This window comes from Lissotriton vulgaris, chromosome 1_1 (genome assembly GCF_964263255.1).
Source record: "Lissotriton vulgaris chromosome 1_1, aLisVul1.2, whole genome shotgun sequence".
Lineage (NCBI taxonomy): Eukaryota > Metazoa > Chordata > Amphibia > Caudata > Salamandridae > Lissotriton > Lissotriton vulgaris.
In genome coordinates this window covers 1778426648-1778451735 of record NC_141685.1, presented here as the reverse complement: position 1 = coordinate 1778451735, position 25088 = coordinate 1778426648, and the positions used below count along the sequence as shown (strand labels likewise).

Here is a 25088-nt window from a genome sequence, read left to right as displayed (position 1 = left end):
TGGAAAATGCCACTGTCACTCATATCCATCTGGCCGAGGGACACGGAACTGGAGCACCACCGGTGAGTGGTCGGAGTATGTCCGAGGGAGCGTTGTAACAGCCTTGTACCACGGGCACAAACTAGATGAGATCAGCCAGTAGTCTATCCTAGTCAATGTGTTATATGAAGCTGAGTAATGTGTATGACCAGTAGTGGAAGGATACGGCATCTCCATATGTCTGATAAAGTCAAGGAAGCGTAGAGTTCTAAAAGTGCTCTGCACATGCGTGGTTTAGTGTCCGGAGAGCAGGAGTAGCAATTCAGTAAGGTGTCAAGGAGCAGGTTACAGTCCCCACCCATAATCGTGTTGGTCACTCCCAGCTTTAAGAGTTGAGATTGTAAGTTATGGAAAAATTCAGGACTGTCATTGTTAGTAGCATAAACACACATGAACGCCACGCTATGTCCTATTAATTTCCCCTCCTCTGTTGTGTAGCAGCCGTCACCGTTGTAGTGGACTTTATGCAAATGAAAGGGGTTTCTCTTCTGTATCAGTATCACAGTGCCCTTGGCGTAAGTACTAAAGTTAGAGAAAAAGCGATGCTGTCCCCAACTCGATGCAAACTTTGTGTTGTCTAGTTTGGGTAGATGAGTTTCTTGCAGAAAGGCAACATCTATTTGGTGTCTCTATAAATAGTGTAAAATGTGTTTCAGTTTCCTGGCATTGTTTAGGCCCCTAACATTTTAAGAAATCAGTGACAGGTCGCAGGGACCGGGTAGATTGCCAATTATTGTCATCTGGACGATTTGGCAGATAGAGTAGTAACTGTGGCATGGAAATGAGTGTATGACTTAACAATGAGCATAAATGTAAACAAGTAATGATGGTAGATTCTAAACCCTGTCCTTTCCCCCACCCCCCACCCAGCCTTGCGCACCCTAACACAAGGAACAAATCCCATCAAACAATAAGTAAATGTATCTAGGAAACACCCCAACTGTAACAACAAATATACAAAAAGATACATTAGAATCAGTGGTAACATCCAAGTGATATACAGCCTGGGTGCAGGCAACGCCCCGTCGGGTACCCAGCATATCAATACCATCAACTGCAAAATAATGTCCTTACTATCTCAATGTAAAGAAAAAAGCACAGGCTGGTAATCCATGTCTCTGCATCTGGGAACGTGTTTATTTATTAGAGAATAGTTTGACGCTGGCATTCGATTCACTGAGAGGAGGGGAAGACCCTTTACCAGCTGGTAGCTGTTTGCTGCCAGTGTTTTTATAAGTTATGCAGAATTTCTGTACTGCTGTGGGTGTATCAAGTATATGGGCCCTACCTCCCATGTCTACTCGCAAACGTGCCGGATAGAGCATACTGTATTTGAGTCCCAGTTTTCTGAGGGTGGCCTTCACTCCATTGTATTTTCTTCGGGCCTCCTGCACCATAGCTGTAAAATCCGGATACAGTGCAACCGCTGACCCCTGCCATGTGGTTTTGCCCCGCTCTCTGGCGAGTTGTAAAGCAGTGTCCCTGTCCCGGAAATATATGATGCGTGCAATAATGGGTCTGGGGGACAGCCTGGGTTTAGACACGGACCTAACAAGCGATGGGCCCGTTCGACGACAAAGCCAGGAGGGAAGGCCTCCCTACCAAAAAGGTCATTGAGCAAGGATTCCACGAAAAGGTCTATGCAGCCAGTATTTGTCGATTCTGGGACCCCAAGAATGCGAAGATTATTGCGCCTGCTGCACGTTTCTAAATCTTCATTTTGAATTGCGATGTCCTTAAGGATGTATTCCACCCATTCCAGATGTTTGAGGGTTTGACCTGTGCCGTCTTCAAGATCAGAGATTCTCCCCACCACCATGTCTAGTCTCTAATCATGTACATCAATGTTATCCCTCAGCTTCTCAAGTCTCTTATCCAGAGCATTGAAACGGCCATCTAGTACCTTAAAGCCAGCCCTAAGCTTCTGAAGCAAGGATGGAGAAGACGTAATCAGGTCACCCAAGGGGGGCACGTCCTGACCACCCTCTGCCTTGTCGGGACCTGCGTCTTGTGCTTTCTCCAAGAGTTTTTCAAATGGCAGTACTCTTTGCTTGGGATCTTTGCATTCCATGCCGCTGTGTAGACACCCAGTGGGAACTTACTAGGAGGACGCTGGCTGTAATGTAGCGGCTCAGTTAGGCAGGAGGCCTGCGTCTCCGGGGGTCCAGTGGTTAAGAGCTGCTGCACTGCGGTGGGCTTTCTTTTAAAGCAAAGAATTAATAAAGCAAGTGGCACCGTCTGTGTGGAGTTCAGAGGAATTGTGCTGCTTGTGGGGCAAAGATTATGGGCCTGTAAAGTGTTGGCACCATATAAGACATTGCAGGTGGAGGTTGCCGGTCCAGGGGTCAAGTTCCAATGACAAGTGCTGGGCTCCCTCAGCAGGCAGAAAAATGATGGCCGTTCCTTGTTCTCAAGGGGACAGAGCAGTGGAGTGCAGTTCAATAAATCGCTGTGGTGTCTCTAATCCAGTGCCTACGCTACCTACCGGTGAGAGTTGCGCGGGGCTACTGGGAGCGAGCAGTGAGGCTGTAAGGGATACGACCCCCACGTGCTCATACAAGCAGCTGCTTGGCTGCCTCCCAGGCCCGCCCGCGGACCCTGTCTCTGTGGGGCCTCAGGGATAGGCACAAGTCTGTAGCGGGCCTCCAAACAAAAAGCGTGTTGTGGTGGTGGTGACAGGGGGATCAAAGCGGCTCGCTCCTAGCTCACTCATCGCTAGAGTTGTTTCAGTCAGGATTCCTACTCGCGAACACAGCAATCTGGCAGGTCTCATTCAGACTTCAACAAGCTGGCTTCCAGGCCGCTGTGCCAGTTATGACTCCACCCTCTGATGGCACAGTGCAGTATTGGGGCGATCAGCTGCAAACGTGGGTGATCTGAACGCGGCCCCTCATTCTCCGCTACATCAGGTTTACGCCGACACGGCTCCGGGAACCCAATCTGGTCCTATGGTGGAGATAAAGTGTCTGTCCTGGGCAGTCTCGGCAGAACTTCAGTGCTGTACGGCCATCTTGCTCGGTGACCTCCCTAGTACCGCCTAGTTTTCAGTAGTAACCTCCCATGAGACTGGTCCTGTTACTTCGGCTGTTACATGGTACGTCTTCTTGAGTCTGTAAACACTATTTTCTTTGATGAGTTTCTCTTACTGCAGGAGGAACTCTTGTGCGCAGTTGTGACCACCGGCTTGTTTATTTAACTCATAGCAAATGGGGAGCTCTTCTGGGGCCATGGGAAACAGAAGGGGGCAACTCAGTGATGTCTTCAAGTATTTGGAATGCAATAGATCACGCATTTGCAAAAGTTTAAGTTTAAGATTTTATTGACATTGTAAATGAGAATGCCTTTTATTTATGTTTTAAAAACCAAATCATAAATAAAAGGCATTGTCAGTTACAATGTCAACAGCTCAAACTCACGTAAATGTGAGACCTATTGCATTGCAAATGCTTGTTTTCAGCTGCTCTGGTTGCCACCCAGTTTTTTTGTACTGTGAATTGTAGCTTTATCCACCAGGACAGTGAGCACCTGGCCCACATCGAATAGTCAAAGCAGCTCTCCATAATCGTCTGTTGCTGCTTGTGTTCTAACATGCAAAGCACCTCGGCTTCCTAAGACTCATTGCCCTTTTAAGCAAAGGATATCTCAGTTTCACAATGTCTCTTTCATGCATCTCATTGCACCAAGTCTGTCGAGCCGTTAATACGTCAAATGCGCATTTCCGGCATAAAGAACTGAAATGTGTACACATGAATGCATGCGGTATTTGATTGCTTTAAAAGAGCATCCCCCCCCCCCCCCCCCCCCCCCTGGCTCGTGGGCAGTTTGGAGGGCGGGAGGAGTAACGCAACAAGGTAAAACAATAGATAGAAATGAGATCTGGTAGATTTTGGTATTCGCAAAAGGTTTTAACGTGGTAAGGGGGACCAATTAAAACGACTGTGTTGGTGTTAACTTCCTTTCAGCATGGTATGCAGAAAAGGCCCTCACAGCTTTAATGGACTACTGGAGGGGGTGAGGGGCATAATACGATCTCTATGGTCCCTCTAGGGTACTTGTATAGACTCCTCGAGCCCCAATAGTAATCTGTTAGGAGCTCAGTGTTCCTCTTCTTCCACACCAACTAGACCCCAAATGGGAGAGAGTGGGGGACCAGTGTACATGCTAATCCATCCCGTGGACTCTCCATTCAAAACCGTTTCTTCCCATGAAGTAATCTGGAGGAACAGGACTGACCGGCTCAACTCTCATAGGAAGTAGGCACTCTGGGGCTTTGAGGGGTCAGATTAAAGACACTACCGGTCATTGCGGGTGTCGTTGCGGGTGAGGTGCGCAGTTCATATTCTAAAGGAAGAAATTTATGGGTCTTAAGCTGGAATGTCGCGGGTGAGAGGTAAACTAGAGAATAAGGAATGTTGTGCATCTGTCCAACGCTTTCCCATTGTCTCTTTGCAAGAACATGGCTGACATCTTCCTTTTATATGGATTGTTATATACAGTGTTTACCCCTGCATCGCCACCTATAAAGGGGTGGGGGCGAAGGGAAGGGCCTGGCAATTCTATTGGCTAAAACCATGCGGGGCAGTGTGTGTCGTAAAAGCTTGAACTCTCCAAACTTCCAGATGGTTTGTTACAAATGAAGGAGAGCGTGGAAACCTGTGATAATCTTCTTTTATATTAATAAATCTGTGTTGGATTATAATTTCAGCTAGACAATGGATGAGAGAGCGGCGCGCTGTAAGTGTATGCCCCCCTGGGGACCGCCACCCAGATGTTCCACTCGGGCAGCCGGGCATGCTGTCGGACTCGGAGAGGAAGGAGGCCGAGATCAGGGAGCAAGTAGCAACAGAGGAGGAGGATAAAGAAGTTGGTGCAGTTCATGCACAATTACAATGACCCAGCCGACCTGCTGCCTTTGGACGGGCTGAAGAAACTGGGGACATCAAAGCCGGTAGCCGGATACTGTGAGTCACTCTGTGAGCATTTACTAATTACATCCCTCCCTCACCCTTACTTTTACGTAGGAACATCTCTCGTAACGTACACCTTTTCCTCCCATCATGGTGTACAGTGGGTAAAAGTAATGTTCAGGTGGGTCTTCTGGGGTGTTTTTTTTGCTGGGTTATTTCATCAACGCCTGCCTGCAGGCACTCCAATACCCCATGCGAGCTGTCGGTGTTCCCCCAGTTAAATCGGACTACCTTCGCACTTATCCTCCTGTGCAGGGCCACACGCAGATTGTCTTCACCCCGATGACGTGGTCTTCTGTCTTGCAGATTGTCTTGTTGCCTGAAGTGGTGCAGTGTAACTGAGCTCAAACTCCTGTGTCACCCAGGTCACTTCGCAGTGTTCATTGGGTTCTGCCCATTACTTGTCCCAGAGCTCTGTAGGTGCCTCAGTCATCTCTCACTCTGAGTGCCTTGAAGTATTGTGGTGTAGTCCGCTCGGCACCGAAGACGTGATTTGCTGCAGTGTCGAGGGCATGCAAGTGGAGCGGGTGGAGGGAGAAGGGAGAAAGCCCCCTCATTAGACGGAGACATGCTGCAATGTGTTTGGTGGCCTGCGCGCACTCTCTCACATGGCAGGCCTCTGGTATTCCAGTCTGCGTGCCTGTAGCCATTCTTCAGTCCTCACCATCGTGGGCCGCTAGGCTCCTGACTATTCCACCCCACCCTCCTTCACTTTCTCGGAGACGCTCCCAGCTTGCCCCAGCACTCACAGGTGTAGCAGCAGCACATAATCACCGGTGCTCCAGACAAAACTGTGACCTCCGGCTCCCGACTGTCAATAAATGTTGTGACTGGAGTGGGGAAAGGACGTGTTCAAGGTGAGTATCCATTTGAAAGTAAATACATTAATACAATTGAGTTTTATAAAAATATCCAGAGTCAGTAGGCGCTTAATAAATATAGAGTGTTTTTTTAGAAAGAAAAACTTTGAATCATGGAATGTTTGTATTGTTTTAAGGTGAAGGTGTTTTCGCCTGTGGCAGAAGAAGGTGGAGTGATTTGTAAACAAAAAAAAAGTAGCCCTGCTACTGCATCAGAGATCTAATGGAAGTCCTAATTTTGTTTTCTGTCTTGCGAAACACTCTGTAATCTGCGGCTTCTTCGGCTGTTTCGAATCCAAACTTCACGTAATGTGGCCCTGAAGGCCTGACTTACACAGTTCAGGCAGAAACCTCACTTCCATCAGTTTATTTCTGCATCTGGACTGGAGTGTACAGTTCTACATTTTTCAGAATTCAGAACTGTTTCAAAAGATGCTCATGTTTAAGCACGAGTAGATATATAAACATGACGGCTCCTCCACGTGAAAACGAAGGCACATTTACAGAGGGGCTGGGGTATATATATGTCCCTTGCTCAGAAGGTGTCTGTCATTGTAGCATGGCTTATTGGAGGTATGCATTGGTGCTCTGATGCCCAGCAGTGGGTACGCCCCCATCCTCAAGCGCCACCTGGCCTGCAAGCGTTTGCTTGCTCGAGAGGTGTGAATAGTGTGCAAATAAAAACAACCCGTATGCCATTTTGCACTCTACTAACAGACACAGTCCTAGATCACATACTCGGGAGTTTCCGATTCATGGTGTAGCACGCAATAATTATTTATACAGAGAGACTATATGAAATGGGGGAAATGACTCTTTCATTTGTTTTTGTCCCCTCCCCCCGATTCTCTTTAGTGGGATATTTACAACAGCAGCCCTTAACCCTAGAGGGAAGTACGACATGAATATTATATGTTTTAATAATTATAGTATTGCTGTGCCTGTGTCGAAGTTTTATAGATTAAGCTTTTGTTTTTTATAATTTTGTGAAGTGTCACCATCCATCCATGTCGCAGCATAGCACTCAATTACGAATCTTTTACTTGCTTTATGGGACACCGCATTATCGCATCAGTTTATTGAAATGCAGCCTAATCTCAAGCAATTCTAATGTATCCTTACTTACACATGAGTTTAAAGAAACACCACTCGACTAGCAGGTGGCTTGACAGTACAAGGCAGCAAATTTGACATTCCAGTGCTTTGAGTCTTCGCCACAGGGCATATTTTTCCACAGAAATTGTACAAAGTCCATAAGGGAAAACGGAAATGCTAATTTGCGACTATTTATAAACATCTCTAAAATGAGTTCCCACATTTTAGAATTAGCCTGGGTGAGTGATGTCTGTGTGAGTGCAGTTTGAGCAGTGTGCCTGTGTGAGTCTAGGGTGAATGTTGTCTGTGAAAGTGCAGGTTGAGCAGTGTGCCTGTGTGAGTCCAGGGTGAGTGATGTCTGTGAGAGTGCAGGTTGAGCAGTGTGCCTGTGTGAGTCCGGGGTGAGTGATGTCTGTGAGAGTGCAGGTTGAGCAGTGTGTCTGTGTGAGCCCAGGGTATGTGATGTCTGTGTGAGTCCAGGGTGAGTGATGTCTGTGAGAGTGCAGGGAGAGCAGTGTGCCTGTGTGAGTCCAGGGTGAGTGATGTCTGTGTGAGTGCAGGGTGAGCAGTTTGCCTGTGTGAGTCCAGGGGTAGTGATGTCCATGTGAGTGCAGGGTGAGCAGGGTGCCTGTGTGAGGCCAGGGTGAGTGATGTCTGTGTGAGTGCAGTTTGAGCAGTGTGCCTGTGTGAGTCCAGGGTGAGTGATGTCTGTGAGAGTGCAGGTTGAGCAGTGTGCCTGTGTGAGTCCAGGGTGAGTGATGTCTGTGAGAGTGCAGGTTGAGCAGTGTGCCTGTGTGAGTCCGGGGTGAGTGATGTCTGTGTGAATGCAGGTTTTAGCAGTGTGCCTGTGTGAGTCCAGGGTGAGTGTTGTCTGTGAGAGTGCAGGTTGAGCAGTGTGCCTGTGTGAGTCTAGGGTGAATGTTGTCTGTGAAAGTGCAGGTTGAGCAGTGTGCCTGTGTGAGTCCAGGGTGAGTGATGTCTGTGAGAGTGCAGGTTGAGCAGTGTGCCTGTGTGAGTCCAGGGTGAGTGTTGTCTGTGAGAGTGCAGGTTGAGCAGTTTGCCTGTGTGAGTCCAGGGTGAGTGATGTCTGTGAGAGTGCAGGTTGAGCAGTGTGCCTGTGTGAGTCCAGGGTGAGTGATGTCCGTGAGAGTGCAGGTTGAGCAGTGTGCCTGTGTGAGTCCGGGGTGAGTGATGTCTGTGTGAATGCAGGTTGAGCAGTGTGCATGTGTGAGTCCAGGGTGAGTGTTGTCTGTGAGAGTGCAGGTTGAGCAGTTTGCCTGTGTGAGTCCAGGGTGAGTGATGTCTGTGTGAGTGCAGGTTGAGCAGTGTGCCTGTGTGAGTCCAGGGTGAGTGATGTCTGAGAGTGCAGGTTGAGCAGTTTGCCTGTGTGAGTCCAGGGTGAGTGATGTCTGTGAGAGTGCAGGTTGAGCAGTGTGCCTGTGTGAGTCCAGGGTGAGTGATGTCTGTGTGAGTGCAGGTTGAGCAGTGTGCCTGTGTGAGTCCAGGGTGAGTGATGTCTGTGAGAGTGCAGGTTGAGCAGTGTGCCTGTGTAAGTCCAGGGTGAGTGATGTCTGTGTGAGTCCAGGGTGAGTGATGTCTGTGAGAGTGCAGGGTGAGCAGTGTGCCTGTGTGAGTCCAGGGTGAGTGATGTCTGTGTGAGTGCAGGGTGAGCAGTTTGCCTGTGTGAGTCCAGGGGTAGTGATGTCCATGTGAGTGCAGGGTGAGCAGGGTGCCTGTGTGAGGCCAGGGTGAGTGATGTCTGTGTGAGTGCAGGGTGAGCAGTTTGCCTGTGTGAGTCCAGGGTTAGTGATGTCCGTGTGAGTGCAGGGTAAGCAGGGTGCCTGTGTGAGGCCAGGTTGAGTGATGTGGATGGGTGAATGCTGGCTTACTGATGTGTCAGGGAAGGGTGAGTGATGGGTCTATGAGTGCAGGGTGACTGTGCCTATATGAATGCAGGGAGAGAGATGTATCTGTGCAAGTGTAAAGAGACATGTCTGGCTACTCCCAGAGATGTATTCGCCAAGCCACCTCTTTCTCAAATGTGCTTGAGAATGCACCATTTGCCCACTTTTTCAAAATGTTCTCGTGGGAGAAGCCCCAACCCCCCCATAGGTGGTTCGGCCTCACTCGCTGCGCTGCGCTCGCCACAGTGCAGTATTTACGCCTCACCACTTTCAAATGTCACCAGCCGCCACTGCTGGGGACAGAACACACAGGGGCTTATTTACAAGCCCCGTGCGCCACTGTTGCGTCATTCTTAACATGGGAAAAGTGACGTACACTTTTCCCATGTTAAGAACGACGCAAACGTGGCCCACGGGGCTTGTAAATAAGCCCCTGTGTGTTCTGTCCCCAGTGGCGCTCTGTTCCTGTCTAAAGTCTTGAGCCCTGATGCTCCTGTCCCCTTGTTGCTGTCTGGCTGATGTCTGATACGCCTGCCCCCTTGTTGCTGTCTGATTGAGGTGTTTTCTGCGGACACCTCTGTTACTATGTCCCAGTCGGCTTACCGAGGCCTTGTGTCCTGACACCGCTACTGTTCTGTTTATGTGTAACCGATGTTTCGTGTCCCGGTCACTAGCTGGGTGAAACCCTGTCCTCTTACCCTTGCCCCTGTCCCAATGTCCCTGTCTGTGACTGGGGCGCTGTGTTCCTTTGTCCAGCTGTATCTGACTGAAGCCTTGTCCGCTGACACCTTTGTTCCCGTGAGTGTGACCGATCGCTTGTACCCTTCTTTCACACCCCTGTTCCTCTGTCCTGTTTATAGCTCCTTAAACTCCGTCTTTGAGCGCTGATGACCTGGTGCTTTACTCATGGGCGTAGGAGACACTACATTTCTGGGGGGGGACAGGGTCAACCTTGGGGACTTTCCAGCGACCCTTTACAAATCGCCCATTGTGCGAGACCGTACGCGAGTTAAACGTATACAAACGCATAGTTATGAAGAGAAAGGCAGGCAAGTAGTCACAGTCAGCAAGTATGCTTTATTTTTTATTTACATTCCCAATAAAAGAATGGCAAGTTTCACTGTTGTCTAAGCTGCATGCCAATACATTTAGTTCACAGCAGCACCAACCCACATGGCTGGGCTTCACCTTTGAGGCTTTTGGATTCAACGCAAGGGTGGGCAAATGGACTAAAGTGATGAGCTCAAGAAAAAAGCCAGATACCAAGGAACAGGAAAAAGTGGCTGAATACCAGCACAGTCCCACTCTCCTTTGCAGTGTAGGGTGTTGCAGTGACGAATAGCCTACAATAACACCAGTGCCTGTGGGGGGCTGCTTGCATTCTTGGGTCTGTGCTGAGCACCCCCACCTGCTCAGAGGCCCCAGCTGACGTGGTGTTATGTACTGGAGTCTGTCACCAGGCAATGTCGGGCCTAGACAGGCTGAAAGACATGAAACCTATTGAGTGCAGTGCATTGAAGGGTGAGTGATGTCTGTGTGAGTGCAGGGTGAGCAGTGTGCCTGTGTGAGTCCAGGGTGACTGATGTCTGTGTGAGTATAGGGTGAGCAGTGTGCCTGTGTGAGTCCTGGGTGAGTGATGTCTGTGTGAGCGCAGGGTCAGCAGTGTGCCTGTGTGAGTGATGTCTGTGACAGTGCAGGGTCGGTGATGTCTGTGTGAGTGCAGGGTGAGCAGTGTGCCTGTGTGAGTCCAGGGTGAATGATGTCTGTGTGAGTATAGGGTGAGCAGTGTGCCTGTGTGAGTCCTGGGTGAGTGATGTCTGTGTGAGCGCAGGGTCAGCAGTGTGCCTGTGTGAGTGATGTCTGTGACAGTGCAGGGTCTGTGATGTCTGTGTGAATGCAGGGTGAGTCCAGGGTGACTGATGTCTGTGTGAGTATAGGGTGAGCAGTGTGCCGGTGTGAGTGGTGGGTGAGTGATGTCTGTGTGAGCGCAGGGTCAGCAGTGTGCCTGTGTGAGTGATGTCTGTGACAGTGCAGGGTTGGTGATGTCTGTGTGAGCGCAGGGTGAGCAGTGTGCCTGTGTGAGTCCAGGGTGAGTGATGTCTGTGTGAGTGCAGGTTGAGCAGTGTGCCTGTGTGAGTCCAGAGTGAGTGATGTGGATGGGTGAATGCTGGCTTAGTGATGTGTCAGGGAAGGGTGAGTAATGGGTCTATGAGTGCAGGGTGACTGTGCCTATGCGAATGCAGGGAGAGAGATGCATCTGTGCAAGTGCAAAGAGACTTGTCTGGCTACTCCCAGAGATGTATTGGCCAAGATACCTCTTTCTCAAATGTGCTTAAAAATGCACCATTTAGGAGGAGCCTAGCTCGCAGCCATGATGGCCGCCGATCCTATCGCTTTCCTCCCGCACCGCGACTTATCCTGCCAGCAATCCTGTTTTTGAGCCGAGTCCTCGGAACCGGGAGGTGACTCCGACTCCAACGGTGTGTTTATCTGCGCGTTCCCAGCTGTGGAAGCGATGGGCGTCCTCGCCTCCTCCCTGGCGTGGAATGGCGCTGACCGGGTCTTTGTTCTTCGGGGACGGCCCTAACCACAATAACAGCGGCCATTGAATGCGGGGCAGAGCCAGCCGGCGGAGAGCAGCTGCCGCACTGTGTTTTCTGCTGCGGCGCTCCACTCTGCTCCGCTCATCTCTACGCTTGAAGGTTACCGCAGCTGTGATTGCTACATTGTATCGTCGCCCCAGCCCGTGGACGGCCCCGCTTGCTTTCTCCTCTCTTCAGCGATGCGGTGGGTGCCATTTTGAGGATCGAGCACTCGGTACTTGTAATTAACACCCCGGGCTGCCACTGGGGGTACGGCTGACTGCTGACGCTGCATTGGCACCGTGCAGGGTGTCATAATGGACTCTGCTCCCTCTGTGCCCCCGGCCCGGTTGTGCTATGCGGAACACCGGCGGGGTGATCGGCTACTTGGAGGGGATGTTGATGGCCAGTCTCGAGGGCTGCTACAAGTCCGTGAGCCCCGTGTGCAGGGACCTGCTGCATCCTTCCCTCCTGAGGCACCATTGAGGATTGGGGACATTCTGGGCGCCCTGGGTGCCTTGCGAGCTGCTCTACGTGACAACGCCTGGGATCTAGGGGACCGACTGGACGCTATTTCCTCTGATTTGCCCCCGACTGGCCGAGTTTGCTCTCAATTGCGGGACACTGCGCCACACCTTGTGTCCGACTACAGTGGACTGTCTACCCAGGTGTGCTCGGAGGCGTTGGAGGTACGTGATCCCGATACCCCCCGGGGTGCCGACTGTAATGGTGGTGAAGTGGTCTGGTAATAGTGGGCTTGTGCAGTGGCTGGGGAATCGTCTCCGGACGCCATGTCCGGCAACTCCTTTGTGGTCTACTGGAGACACTCTTTACTTTATCCTGAAGCTGATGCTACTGCTTTGTCCAGCCGACCTTGGAGGATTGCTGCAATGCGTTACCCCCTTTTGTACCGTAGTTGCACACATGGCTTTGAGATTGACGGACCTTGGTGGACAGCGTCCTATTCTGTTGTGGTCATTCCGTTCGCTTATCTCATCTAAGATGGCTACTGTACAGCTGGACTACGTCGATACACCAGATCGCAGGGGGCAAGGTTGAGGATGTTCCCCCTTGCTTGCACTGCTGGGACTATGATGGATAGACGGTGGAGTTGAACGTTGTCTTACTTTGGTTCAGGGATCCGGGGATGGGAGGCCGAGAATGTACATGTTGATATGGAGCACATACGTATGGCCCTCCTCCGGTTTTATATGATTCCTTTCTTTCTTCCTTTTCTTTCTGCATCTGTATTTCGGGTACTCTTTTTTGGGCGACAGGCACACTGCTGGGGGGGGGGGGGTAGGCCGTAGCCTCTGCATGCGTGTAGGGTGAGGGGTAGGGGGGGGATTTATTTTGTCCGTTTCAGTTTCTATGGGCCTTATTTTTCTCTTTATTCTTACACTTTTCCTTTTTCTGTTACTTCCTTGGGTCAGTATGGTGGTTCTGTGGGAGGGGGGCAGCGACTGGTATGCAGTATACTGTGTTATTGTTTATCCTGTTGTATCATCCCTATGGCGCTACTCGGATTATGTTTTTTTGCTTGTTGGATCTCTTCTGGTAGACGTTGCCCTCTCATGCCTTCGGTGGACTGGTTGGCCTCTGATCCTTTTTAGTTCTTATATTTTGAACCATACCCTTAAAAAACTTTAAAAATTAACCTTAATTTCTCCTGTTCCTCGGTAGTGCGAAGATATCCAGTGTAACCCAGGCTGATTGCTATTTTGTATTGAGGTGCTACCGAGTCGCAGTATAGCTTGCTACATTGCTTAAATATTGTCGTGGCCGGCCGGACAGTTGTGGGCCCGTATTTGTTTTGCTGAAACTGTGCAATAAAGGTTTTAAAAATTAAAAAAGAAAAAAAAAAAAGAATGCACCATTTGCCCACTCTTTTTTCAAAATGTTCTTGTGGGAGAACCCCCGAATCCCCCATAGGTGGTTGGGCCTTGCTCGCTGCGCGCGCTCGTCACAGTGCAGTATTTACGCCCCACCACTTTCAAATGTCACCAGCCGCCCCTGGGCAAGGGGATAACATTGCGTTTTGGAGTAATATTAATAACCCTCTTCTACAGGAGGATCAAGGTCCCACAACTCAATCTAATATTCCTCCTGATGAGTGGATTTCTTATTTCTACGCTATATATTCAGTTGAGGAGGTCTCCCTGGAGGTGGCTACAGTCCATGTACAGGGGATACTGGGACAGGACCACCAGGGGGCATCGTTTTCAACTACAAGGAAGTCATAGTGGCACTTCAGGGATGCCATAAAAGTAAGACTTCTGGGCCTGACGGGGTTCCACTGGATATATTTACTGCTTCCGTTGACTTATGTGCCCCGTTGCTCACAAACGTTTTAAATGCAGTCGCCAACGCAGAACCTGTCTTGGAGAAAACTGGTGATTGTCCCGATTTTTAAGAAGTGAAATACGCCATTCTGCTTTTGGATCCCTGTCTTACGGTGGCATGGAGGACACTTTTGGCTAGAGTAGAAGCGTGGCCAATGGAAAACAAAGCTGTTTCGATTGTTCATTACGATTTTAGGAAGGGACTTGGTATGACCGAACAATGTCTCAAATTGGAATTGATGATCGACAAGTATACAATAGCCAAGCAGGAGACTTTGCATCTGTTTTTTATGGTCCGTTCGTCCTCCTTTGATCTAGTCAATTGTTTGGTGGTTTTATTACTAGATCTTGGGATGTATCCTACCTCTTCATTGTGATTTCAAGTGCTTTCCAATTGCTTGTTGGCTTTCCCCCTGTTCCCTGAAGTCTCATGACCATCAAAGACTTAATCTTTCTGTTTTTGTTACTACTGCTGCAAGAGCCATTCGGAGAGAACCAGTGCTCCACTCTGCACTCAAAACAGAACTCCGTGTGGTGGAGATAAGCACTTTCACGATCAATAAGAGAAATGCTCTGTGTGCCACCAAAAGATCCACATTTCTTGCCGATCTACGGTGGAGTCCAGAACAGCGGCAGCGCATTAGCCCCAATCGCTGCCTTTCTTTTGCCGGGGGTTGACAAGGTAACACCAAGCCCCGCTTTCAGCTGCACCTGAGAGAAGCTGCTGTGCTTGGTCGCTACACACCAGCCCCCAGGCAGGACATCACGACCTGAGGATCGCCACCTCGAGATAATCATTACAGGCAGCCGATCTGCAAAGCGCTGCCCCGTCCAGTAAAAGGTACAGTGATATTAAGGACTATGGGAGCTGCGCTACGCTTCTAAGGTGGCAAAATTTGCCTTTACTCAATTGTGAGGGTCCGGTTGAGGACTCTGGTACCGGGCACTTGGGCCATAAGTTTACCCCCTTTCAACTCTGAAAACTTACACCCAAGACTCTTTGGAGCACAGCTTCCCGCTCCAATGTTTGAACAGTTTGTTGTCGAACCCTGCTAGGGATTGTTGTACTTCCACCAACACGCTTGCCTAATAGAAGCACAGGTGCTTTCAAGCACGATCGTTAAATGGTGCATTTAATATGATATTTTTGAATAAGCATATCTTGAAAAGTATACCTGAGATTTTTATCATTTTGGTCTCGTTTTAATGATAATTCAGAAAGCTATTTTTCTAAAAGTGTGTTGAGTCTTTTTGTGGTGTATTGCAAGCTACCAGAGGGTGAGCACAGGTTATCTCATTTGTGTATCTAGCTAACCCCGACTAGAGTGGTGGGTTCTGCCTGGCTTGGGTGTATACCTAAGCCAGCCAGAAACCCCATTTCTAACAGTCTGTATTGTGGTGTAGTTGCAGGGGGAAGGCATTCTCTCATGTGCATGTAAAGGAGAGATCGAATGCTAATTGGGAATTGGGGAGGCAACAGCGTGATCCATATTACCGAAAGAGGCCACAAAAGTGGTCTCTTCTGTAACACCCAAGATCCCTGGGGGTAACTTGGAAATGGTATAAGTCAACACTGTTGTGGTACCTCCTGACAACTTTCAGCTACCCTCTATAAATGACCTAGTGGATTCCTGACAAGCATAAATGGAGCTACTTTCCTCAGTAAATGCAGGATTCATACCATAACAGCTTTGTGAGTCAGAGTTTGAGGCTGGGGACAAAGAGACCAAGAGTTACTCAGTATAAATATAAGTCCATTCTTCTTGATGGTTTTAAGGTTGAGGAAACAATGCAGGTATGCCTAAGTGCCAGGATACTATGACTGGAGATGAATACAGGACACAAGTAGGTATTTGAGTGAGCTAAAGAGCTTGTCTCTGGTGGATTGATGTTTTCCACAGTGAATGTCCTCCACATAAGCCAGGAACAAACATAGCAGGGCTGCTCTTCTGTTTTGTAACATTACTGCAGCACGTTGTGTGTTTGAGCAGCTTTATTTAATTGGCCATTGGTTTTATTTGCCATACATGTCTTGCTCCTGCCTGGCCTGAGCCATTCTTCTTTGGTGAGAATTAGTGAGTGTTAAACAAGAGGCAAAGTTCCTTGTTGTGTGTCGGGTGGATATGGTCGCCATTTAACTCACCCAAATGATACAAATATTTCTCAGAAAAGGTAACTTCATTTCCAATCTTTGTTTCGACCATTCGGCCATAAAAGATACACAATACAGATAAAAAATCACATATAACTCTGTTCATAAACGGATAAAACATTAAATGCATATGTTAAAAGGATCCTGTACAGACTAAGCATCAAGTAGAACCCAACGTCTTTAAAATGCGGTTACGCGTGTACCAAACATTAGTAAGGAATTTTGATAGTGCGAAAACAGTTGGGCCAGAGACATCAGATTTTAGAATCCTGTACATTGCTACGTATTCCCTGCCACCCATATTCCTTATCAACGGGAGGAGCCAGTATTTTCTAGCTGCCTTGTAGGCTGGGCAGAAGAAAACCACGTGCAAGTCGTTTTCCTCCTTATCAACACAGACCGGACACTGCTTTGTGGAGGAAGCCGATAACCAGGAGCTTGTGAAGGACTGAAAGGGCAGTGTGCCGTATCTCCATTGGAGAAACAGCTTTCTAGCAAGTATAGGAGAAATAGGATCTAGCACCTTCTCAAACCTATAAAGATCCTTACTTTGCAAAAACACCGATGATAAGGACCCCTCTGGCTGGGTAGCTTGGGCCCTTGCCAATTTGTGTTTGTGATACAAATTAGCCAGGGACCTCTTGGAGATGTTTGATGCAGCATTCGCCGGCTCAGTCCATAAGTCAGGGAGCCCTAATTCCATACAGGTAACTTGAATGTTTTTGACCCATGGGATGCTGAGCACCTTGGGGTGATTCAGTAATTCGACCAGTTCCGCCCTGTACTCTGCGAGATCATTGCTGCTCCACAGCCTGCGCCAGAAGGCTATGGGTCTCAAGCTTATTTCGTCAGCTAGTGGCCGTAACCCTAAATCTAACCTCAAGGGGAGGAGCGGGGTACTGGGCGGAAGTGCGGCTATCTGTCTTATGAACTTGTTTTCCGTCAGTGACAGACTCCGGCAGGGTGTGTGACCCCACAGTTCCGCCCCATACATAATCGCCCCCCTGGCCTGGGCCTTATATATCTGGATTAGTGCCCCCAGTGGGCGGTATGACGAGCCGGTCATCATCCGTGAGATGCCCCCAGTAGTTTGCGTGAGTTTGAGGTTTGCCCTACTCTGGTGGGATCCCCATGTCATTGTTTCGTTGAGGGTCACTCCAAGGTATTCGAAGGTGGCTACTCTCTCGAGCCGCACGGCTCCCAATTGCGGATTCGGCCGCAATTTCTGGCTCGGATTCAAAACCATGAATTTGGTTTTTGCAGCATTCATTTCTAGCCCCCTATCAATGCAGAAAGCCACAAAGGAATCTAGAATCCTTTGTATACCCATAGGGGTTTTAGATAGCAACAGGGTGTCGTCCGCAAACATAATTGCGGCACCCTGCTGCCATTTAATTTGGGGGCGTCAGTGTAGTCAGTGGCGTTCAGATGGGCGATTACCCCGTTGACGAAGAGGCAAAACAGGGTCGGCGCCAGCACACAACCCTGCCTTACCCCTCGGCCAACGGGGAATCTGTCAGTCAGTTCCCCCGACCTCCCGCACCTCACACGGGCGTAGTTATTGTGGTGCAGCCTCTGTAAGATCAACAGGGTATCCGGGGGGACACCCATCTCTGCCAGGACGCTCCAGAGTTTCCCCCTGGGCACCAGATCGAAGGCGGCCCGTAAGTCCACAAAGATTGTGTACAGACTGCCGCCCTCGAACTTTGCTGTCCTCCAATAGATCAGGTTCAATCTGAAAACCTGGTCCACTGTGGATACCCCCTTCCTAAATCCCGCCTGGTAGGGACTAAGAGCACCCACCTCCTCCATCCAGTCCTGAAGCCGGTTCAGCAAAACCCTACCGAACAGCTTCTGTGCTACGTCTATTAGACTGATCGGTCTGTAGTTGACTGGGAGGAGAGGCGAGCCCTTTTTAAAGATAGGGACCACCTCTGCCCCCAGCCAAGTACTAGGGATTTCCATTCCACCAAGAACACCATTGAAAAGGGCGGCAAGGTAAGGCGCCCAAACAATGGGCTCCTGTTTAAACATGTCCCCCGGTAAGCCGTCCAGTCCCGGCGCCTTCCCAGAAGTAACTACCATTTTCTAGATTAGAAAAGATTGTATTTTCATTGCTCGAATGCTTAAAGAATGTGATTAAAACAGATATTTGAAAGCCAAAATCCAGCGTCTCTGGGTGGACTGATGTGTTTTTCAAGGAGCTCTCACCTCCTAAATCTGGAGAATTCCAATAAGCCAATAAATGCACACACAAAAAAAGTACGAAATTAGAAAGTGGGTGGAGGAGGCAGGGCAGAGTCACCCCCTTTCAAAAACAGAGCAAAAGAGTAAACGCTTTCTAATCTACACCAAAAATCATAATAATAATTTTGTCACGGCAAAAAAGTTAATGCAACATCAACATTTTCCCACTAATATTTTAACTACTAGTCAATTGTAGACAGCCTAAAAAAGACTCTACTTTATCAAGTAACAGCATTGAACGTACAAACCCGAAACAGGGTTTTAACTTAAGAGTAGATATAAATGTGTCTTTTGAACGAGGCAAGCAAAATCAAAATACTGCATTTATGATGTAAAATATCATACCTTCATTAGAAAACAGTTACTGCAGAACGAGGGCCGGAGGTGGGAGGGGGGTGGAATTTGAGGCTGGGAAGGTTAGCGTAAATGCACTACTGCTAAACAAAACCAGGCCCCAGCACCGCTACTTGTGTTACTGGGGGCGATATTGCAGCATCCCTGCAAAACTCCAAAACCGGCCCCTACCCTCCAGCCTCCCTGGCAAACGTCTGCTGATTGCCAATATAGAACCATGACATATGCATGCTTCCTCAACTCTTTAACTATATCCATGGACCACATCTAATAAGAGCAAATACATTGCACAAATACCTGACGGGTAGAAAACGCCTTTCCATTAGCATCCTGAAGCCTTGAAAAAAAATGAAAGGATGTTTTTTCCAAAATGTTGCTACCATGATATGCCGAAACGTCAGTACAGTGGCCCTTCCAAATAGAAGTTTTATTTACATTCGGCACAGGTAAGAAGTATGGCAAGTAATGTGTTTAAGATTTGTTGCAATAACATATTTGTTGATGACATTGTTGCTATTAATTATTATTCAGTGGCTGTGGGATGAAAATGGCTGGCAGTCAAACTCTTGGTTATTAAGCCACATTCTGACGTAACCTCAGCGTGAATCATGGAAATAACAGCTTGGGCATGAATCACAGGACTGATAAAATGGACAATTCAAAAGATACGATCAAATAAACACATTAATTAGACATAGATTCCGTGTCAGCTGGAACTGCTGTAGGAGGCAAAGGCTGCTCGGAGGAAATACTAAATGTGTTTTGACTCCAGAAGGTGTGGGATTTTGCCACCGTCGCTGAGAGAAGCTGACATCACTCTCTTGCCAAGCTGTTAAATCCCCTCTACCTGTTCAATCTAAATTTCAAGAGCCTTGTTGGATAAAGAAGTTAATATGCTACCCTGCTTTTCTGAAGAACATGTTCATTGTTTAGTTCAGAAGTATTAGACTTGATTTCCCAAAGGAACATGGATGGCTTATATTTGAAGGGTAGTGTAAAAGGCTTTACAAAAAAAGAGATACTAGACCAGCAATTTTGGTGCAAGTAACCGGAAATGAGCAGTTATTCTGTAAATTTTGGTCCAGGAATTATTTTACGAATTGAACCGCTTTGTTCAAAGCAAGTGACCAAAAACCATATAAAAGCAGAAAATAGCAAATATGGCAAAATCCATATTGTACATGTTTTTTTATTTCTGATCGAGAGACCATTTATGGCACAAAATTAAGCAAAGTACAAAAATGCTGCTTTACATAGCTTGCTTGTTGGTGTTTCTACGTGTGTATTTTTTTGCCCCATAATCAATGAGCAGAATGTATTTTAACGCTCAATTACACATTTACACACTGATATAATACTGTTGCTTTTAAAACACATTCTCTATGAATGATGTACAGAAATGTGCTTGTCTGATTGCTGTTAAGTAGGTCTCATTTTAGGTATAAATGCCTTCATATCCAAGATGTAAGTAATCCTTGTCACTCATATCCTTCCCATGCCAGTCTCACTGCTGGTTGGGTCTGCAGCATGTAGTAAAGTAGATAAATATTTGTTTAATTCCTTTGTAGTTATTCCTGCTGATTTCTGTGAACTTGCTCAACTCATTTATGAAACTGTGACCATTCCTTTAAAGACTTTCCACTAGATTACGGATCCCTATTCACAGAGGCAGCGCCATAAACGAAGGGTGGTAGGGTGAGTGTGGTCGTATACAATATAAACAAAAAAAAATGTACCTTTTGCCTCCTTTCGCCTCCAGCCTCTCCTCTTCATGCCTGCTGGTCCCAGCAACCCCTGGGACAGACTCAGTATTCAATCCCCGCACTGGGGTCTGAGAGGTTTCTCCAGCCCGGCTGCTCAATGCAGCTGAGCTGGAGAAAACCTAAGTGTGCATGTGTGTTTTGGTCGGCCTGAGACGGCTGGCCAAACACATAGGCGCACTTAGGGAGTGGAGAGCACGTAGCATTCCTCCTGCCCCCTATCATGTCACAGCCTGCCCCGCTCAACACTTCTAGCTAAGAACTGGCAAATGTAAATTAAAACGATGTTTGGCTCGATAGGTCCCTGTCATTAGATCAACAGGCAATAAAACTTTCTGCCATTTGCTTCGGCCTCCTGAGAGTCATCAGGAAGATCTTACCTCTACTCCCCTTTGAAGCAAGAAAAATCGTGGTTCTGGGCTTGATCCAATCTCGGCTGGACTATGGAAATGCATTATATCTCGGAGCTCCTGACTTTACTTTACGCAAATTGCAACTGATACAGAACTGCGCAGCACGAACGCTTTTACAAATCCCCCGCAGATCCTCAGTAAAGTCCGGACTAAGGAAACTGCACTGGCTTCCCGTAAGGGAAAGAGTAAACTTCAAATCACTTTGCATTGCACACCAGACCTTCTGGTCTTTAGGTCCGGCAATTAATCTCCCCCTTATTACACCCTATCTTCCCACCAGACAGCTGCGCTCTACCTCCGCAAATCTAGCCACTGTGCCGCAAATAAAGAAATCAAGATCTGGAGGCCGCTCCTTTTCCCATAATATAGCCAAGCTGTGGAATGCCCTTCCCCAGCATCTAAGATCTAACCCTGACTTCCTCTCCTTCCGTAAACAGCTGAAAACGCTCCTGTTCACCACGTAAATAGTGGAGCTTGACACTTCCTTCTCCTGACTTTAGCTCTCAGTTGGTATTCTTAGCGCTTAGACGCCTCAGGGCATCTATGTGCGCTCTAGAAATCGAAATTCATTCATTTGCTGGCTCTGAGCCAGGCAGAGGGGCGACGCTCCTCCGCCATTGCGGAGGGGCCACCACTGCCTATTCATTCATATAATACCCTATTGATCACGTATCTAGTTTGTTTTAGCATCGCCAGATAACATTAGAACAGAGGGGGCAGAATCATTCTTCACTGTATTGGGATGGTATTTAGGTGTTAATACAATATGAAGCTGCTGTTCTCCGATTTGCTGATGAAATATATACACATTTGTTCTCACCACAGTTCAATTCTGTTGATTTCATATGCAAAAATAATACTGAAAACACCCATGATTTTAGGGGTGAGCTAGAAGACATTCCTGTTCTACCAGGGATGCTACCCATTACTTCCCTGATTTTGTTGCCCATTTGAGACCTACAATAATTTCTGATTTTGCATTCCTTTGCATTGCCTTTTTCAATAAGACCTTTTATGGCATTGACTTTGTAACGTCTTACTTTTGAATTGTGTAATAAAACCCTTTAACCTTTCCATTGATCAAGAACTCAGTTACTGAGTGAGCCCATTTACTTTTTGATTATTTCCCTGAAATTTTGATGCATCGGGAGGTGCCTTAATGCCAGGATACACTGCTTCATGAAATTGAGGTTCTACACTGTCTCTGATTCAGTAAAAGTGGGCATTTTGATTGAGGTGAATTTTGGGGCATACACAATTGTGAGGTATACTGCACCCCCATTGGTACTCTGCATTGAACCTTTACTATGCCAGAAGTGTTTTTTGTCTTACAAAGTAGACAAAGGAGAACTGTGATTACTCAGCACTGATATTTTCTGTATTTCAATACTTTTTGCCTCCTGATGCATAGATCCGCGGTAACACTTGGATACAAATTTTCTGTGAAAATATGTGGGGTGAGTTTATTTATCTCAACCAGACTCCTGGTGGCAGTGAAATGGATATTAATGCCCTCCATTTATGAAAAAATGTAATGTGTTCAGCATATCTAAAAAATAAATTAGTATGTCCCCGAATAAAAGGCACGCTTATAGAGCACTTTCTGCCTCTGTCTTTTTCATGAGCTTAAAAGCAAAGAAGATATGAAAAAAGTTAGAAGTCACTGGACTGTAGCACAATGAATGTGGCTGAAAAAACTAGCTGCCATTAAGGGAGATCTAATTGTGTTCTACCACAATATTGATTTTTAATATAAATCTAAAAGAATACAGACTCCAGAATACTGACTACCATTCTATTGTGAAGGTAAGTATAAGAACGTATAGACTTACTATTCTTAACCCCACACCTACTTACCTTTACATAATACATTTCCAAGCAGTTTTTGATCAGCTTTACTTAATTGCCAGATATTTCAGCTAATAGCTTATAAATTAGTCAGAAACACAGTTTTTTAAAATATTTATTTAGAAGGAATATACTTTTCAATGTGCAATCAGGATCTTGGAATATTTGAAAAAAACATCTTCTGTAAGTGCTCTTGGAAGGAGGATAGTTGGCAGATGGTTGATCCAGCTGTCCAACCGCCATGTCTTCACTGTGGTTTTGTGTTTTTTGGCCGTGTCTGAGTGGTCTCTAATCCTAATAGCCACATAAACATTACATCCAGGGTAACCCTGAAGCGCAATGTGCTCTCACTGCAATATCCCCTCTGCTGCTGGCTAGTAGCAGGTTTACAATGTTTTAGGGGCGCTCCCCCATAAAAAGTCTAGTGGTGATGTATTGCGGAGAGAGGAAGGAGGGCAAAATAAAAAGAATTAGACATTTTGTTTAAATAAATAGCCATGAAATTCACTAATGGGTAACCTTGCAATTTGTCTTGTGGGTATTTTCCCTAACAGGCATACCGTTCAGTGTCTTTAAAAAGATATGAAAACGCTTCACTCTATTCTACATGCTCAATTGCCACCCTCCCTAACTCTGCCTCTAACGTACCACCTTAAGAATCAAGGCTTTATTTGTGGTTGTGCTGTTCTTTCTACCACCACCAAATCCTCTCTTTGCCCATATTAATATGATTTTGACATCATGGAAAAATCATGCCAAGGACTAAGGACAACTTCTGCAATTGTGGCAAAATTCAAAAACATCCTTTTACTTACACCCCATTCCCAATGGAATTGATTGAATCTCATTACTTTTTGTTACTGAATACACCTGGAACCTTTGGTAGCCCTTATTTTTCTGCCCTTAAATCTACTACAAGAGTTACGTGTGACTTCAAAGAGAAAATCACCCAAAAGCAAATAATCTTTGAAGAACAGCAGGTCTTTGATTTTACCACCTATGGTAGATGATCATATATCCCTGGAACGGTTTACTGACAAGATGAAATCTCTAGTTGATAAAAGTGGTATATTACTCAGTAGCTCTGGAATTCTTTTCCACTTTCCTTGAGGAGTCTGGATGAATTGTCTCTCTTTAAAAAAGGGCTGAAGTCCCACCTTTTCCCTAGGGCAGTGTGATTCCATCTTTGCGTGATTGTATGTAGAGTCAAAGCGCCAGGATACCCTCTGGGTGACAGTTTGCGCTACAAAAGTATGTCTTACAATTACAATTACAAGATCATTGGGTAACTATTCTGCTACTTCCATTGATAAGGTTCTCTCTGCAGTAAGGAGTGAACACGTTCTCCTTAAATAGAGAGTTTCCAGAAATGCACATCATTGTTTAATCAACAGCAAGCATTGCTAGTGCGCAACCCTGACCCTGCCACCCCTATGTGAGCAGTTCACAGTGTTTTCCAATGTTTGCAAAACCTTTATTATGATTGAACGAATTGCTCAGTACATAAAAAATTCAATAGGAACAATGCACTATAATTTGGGACCTGACAGATGGTGTAGAAATGGTTTACCATCATCTTCAGTGGCAGAGGTTACCCTCCCTTAAATCTGAAAAAAAGTGAAATTATGAAGAGAGTGCATAACGGAACAAAATTGGTTATCCTGTGTTTTGTGTGAATTTCCTTTAGGGACCCCTGTCAGTTATATCACTGAGTGTTTGCCAAAGTGACCCAATGCCTCAGTGAGTTAACAGTGTATTATCAACATCTGATTCAGGTAGCACAAATTAATCCTTTCAAGGTTGAGAGACCGAATACCGTTAAATTGGCTGATTTTAACACCAGCTATTATTAATGCTTAGACACTAGATGCCTTTCCCCCAACTGTTACTGCGCCTCACACCACAGTAGGAGGTTTCACTTGCACCCAATGCTAGTTCTCCAGCGCCATTACTCATGCCCCCCCCATGCAAATGCTAAAAATGCCCTCAACACCCTCTCACAATACACAGGCCACACAAGCACCAACAATGCCTACACCCCCTCTCTCCACCAGTGCCACAGCAAACCCACATGTCAACACCCACTCACATGCATGTTTCTCAACACACAATCACTCAGCAAGCACACAACCGAAATTTGGGACCTGGTAAGCAATGAAGCACTCAACATCCTCCTCATCACAGAGACCTGGCTCCAACCCTTCATAGGCTTCCGACATCACCACACCAATCCCAGTGGTCTACAAGATAACTCGACAGGGCTGCCTTCACAAGCCAGGAGGAGGAATTGCTATCATCTACAAGGAATCCATCAAATGCACAATATCCACAGAGAACTCCACCCCACTCATGAAACACCTGTACTTCAAGCTGCAAATCTACAAAAACTTCACCCAGTATGGAAACCTCACTTACGGACCAGGAGCCTCCTTTACCAACCTCCTCACGGACTTTGTCACACCACTCTCCATCGACTCCAGATGCTACATTCTACCCGGTAACCTCAACTTTCACCTGGAAGATTG

The 25088-nt window shown here is 47.0% G+C and overlaps 1 protein-coding gene across 2 annotated transcripts in view; it reads right to left on the bottom strand.

The window, feature by feature from the left end:
- Window positions 1–25088, bottom strand: part of PPM1H (protein phosphatase, Mg2+/Mn2+ dependent 1H) — a 654208-nt gene that overhangs the window by 306819 nt on the left and 322301 nt on the right. The window lies entirely within an intron of this gene.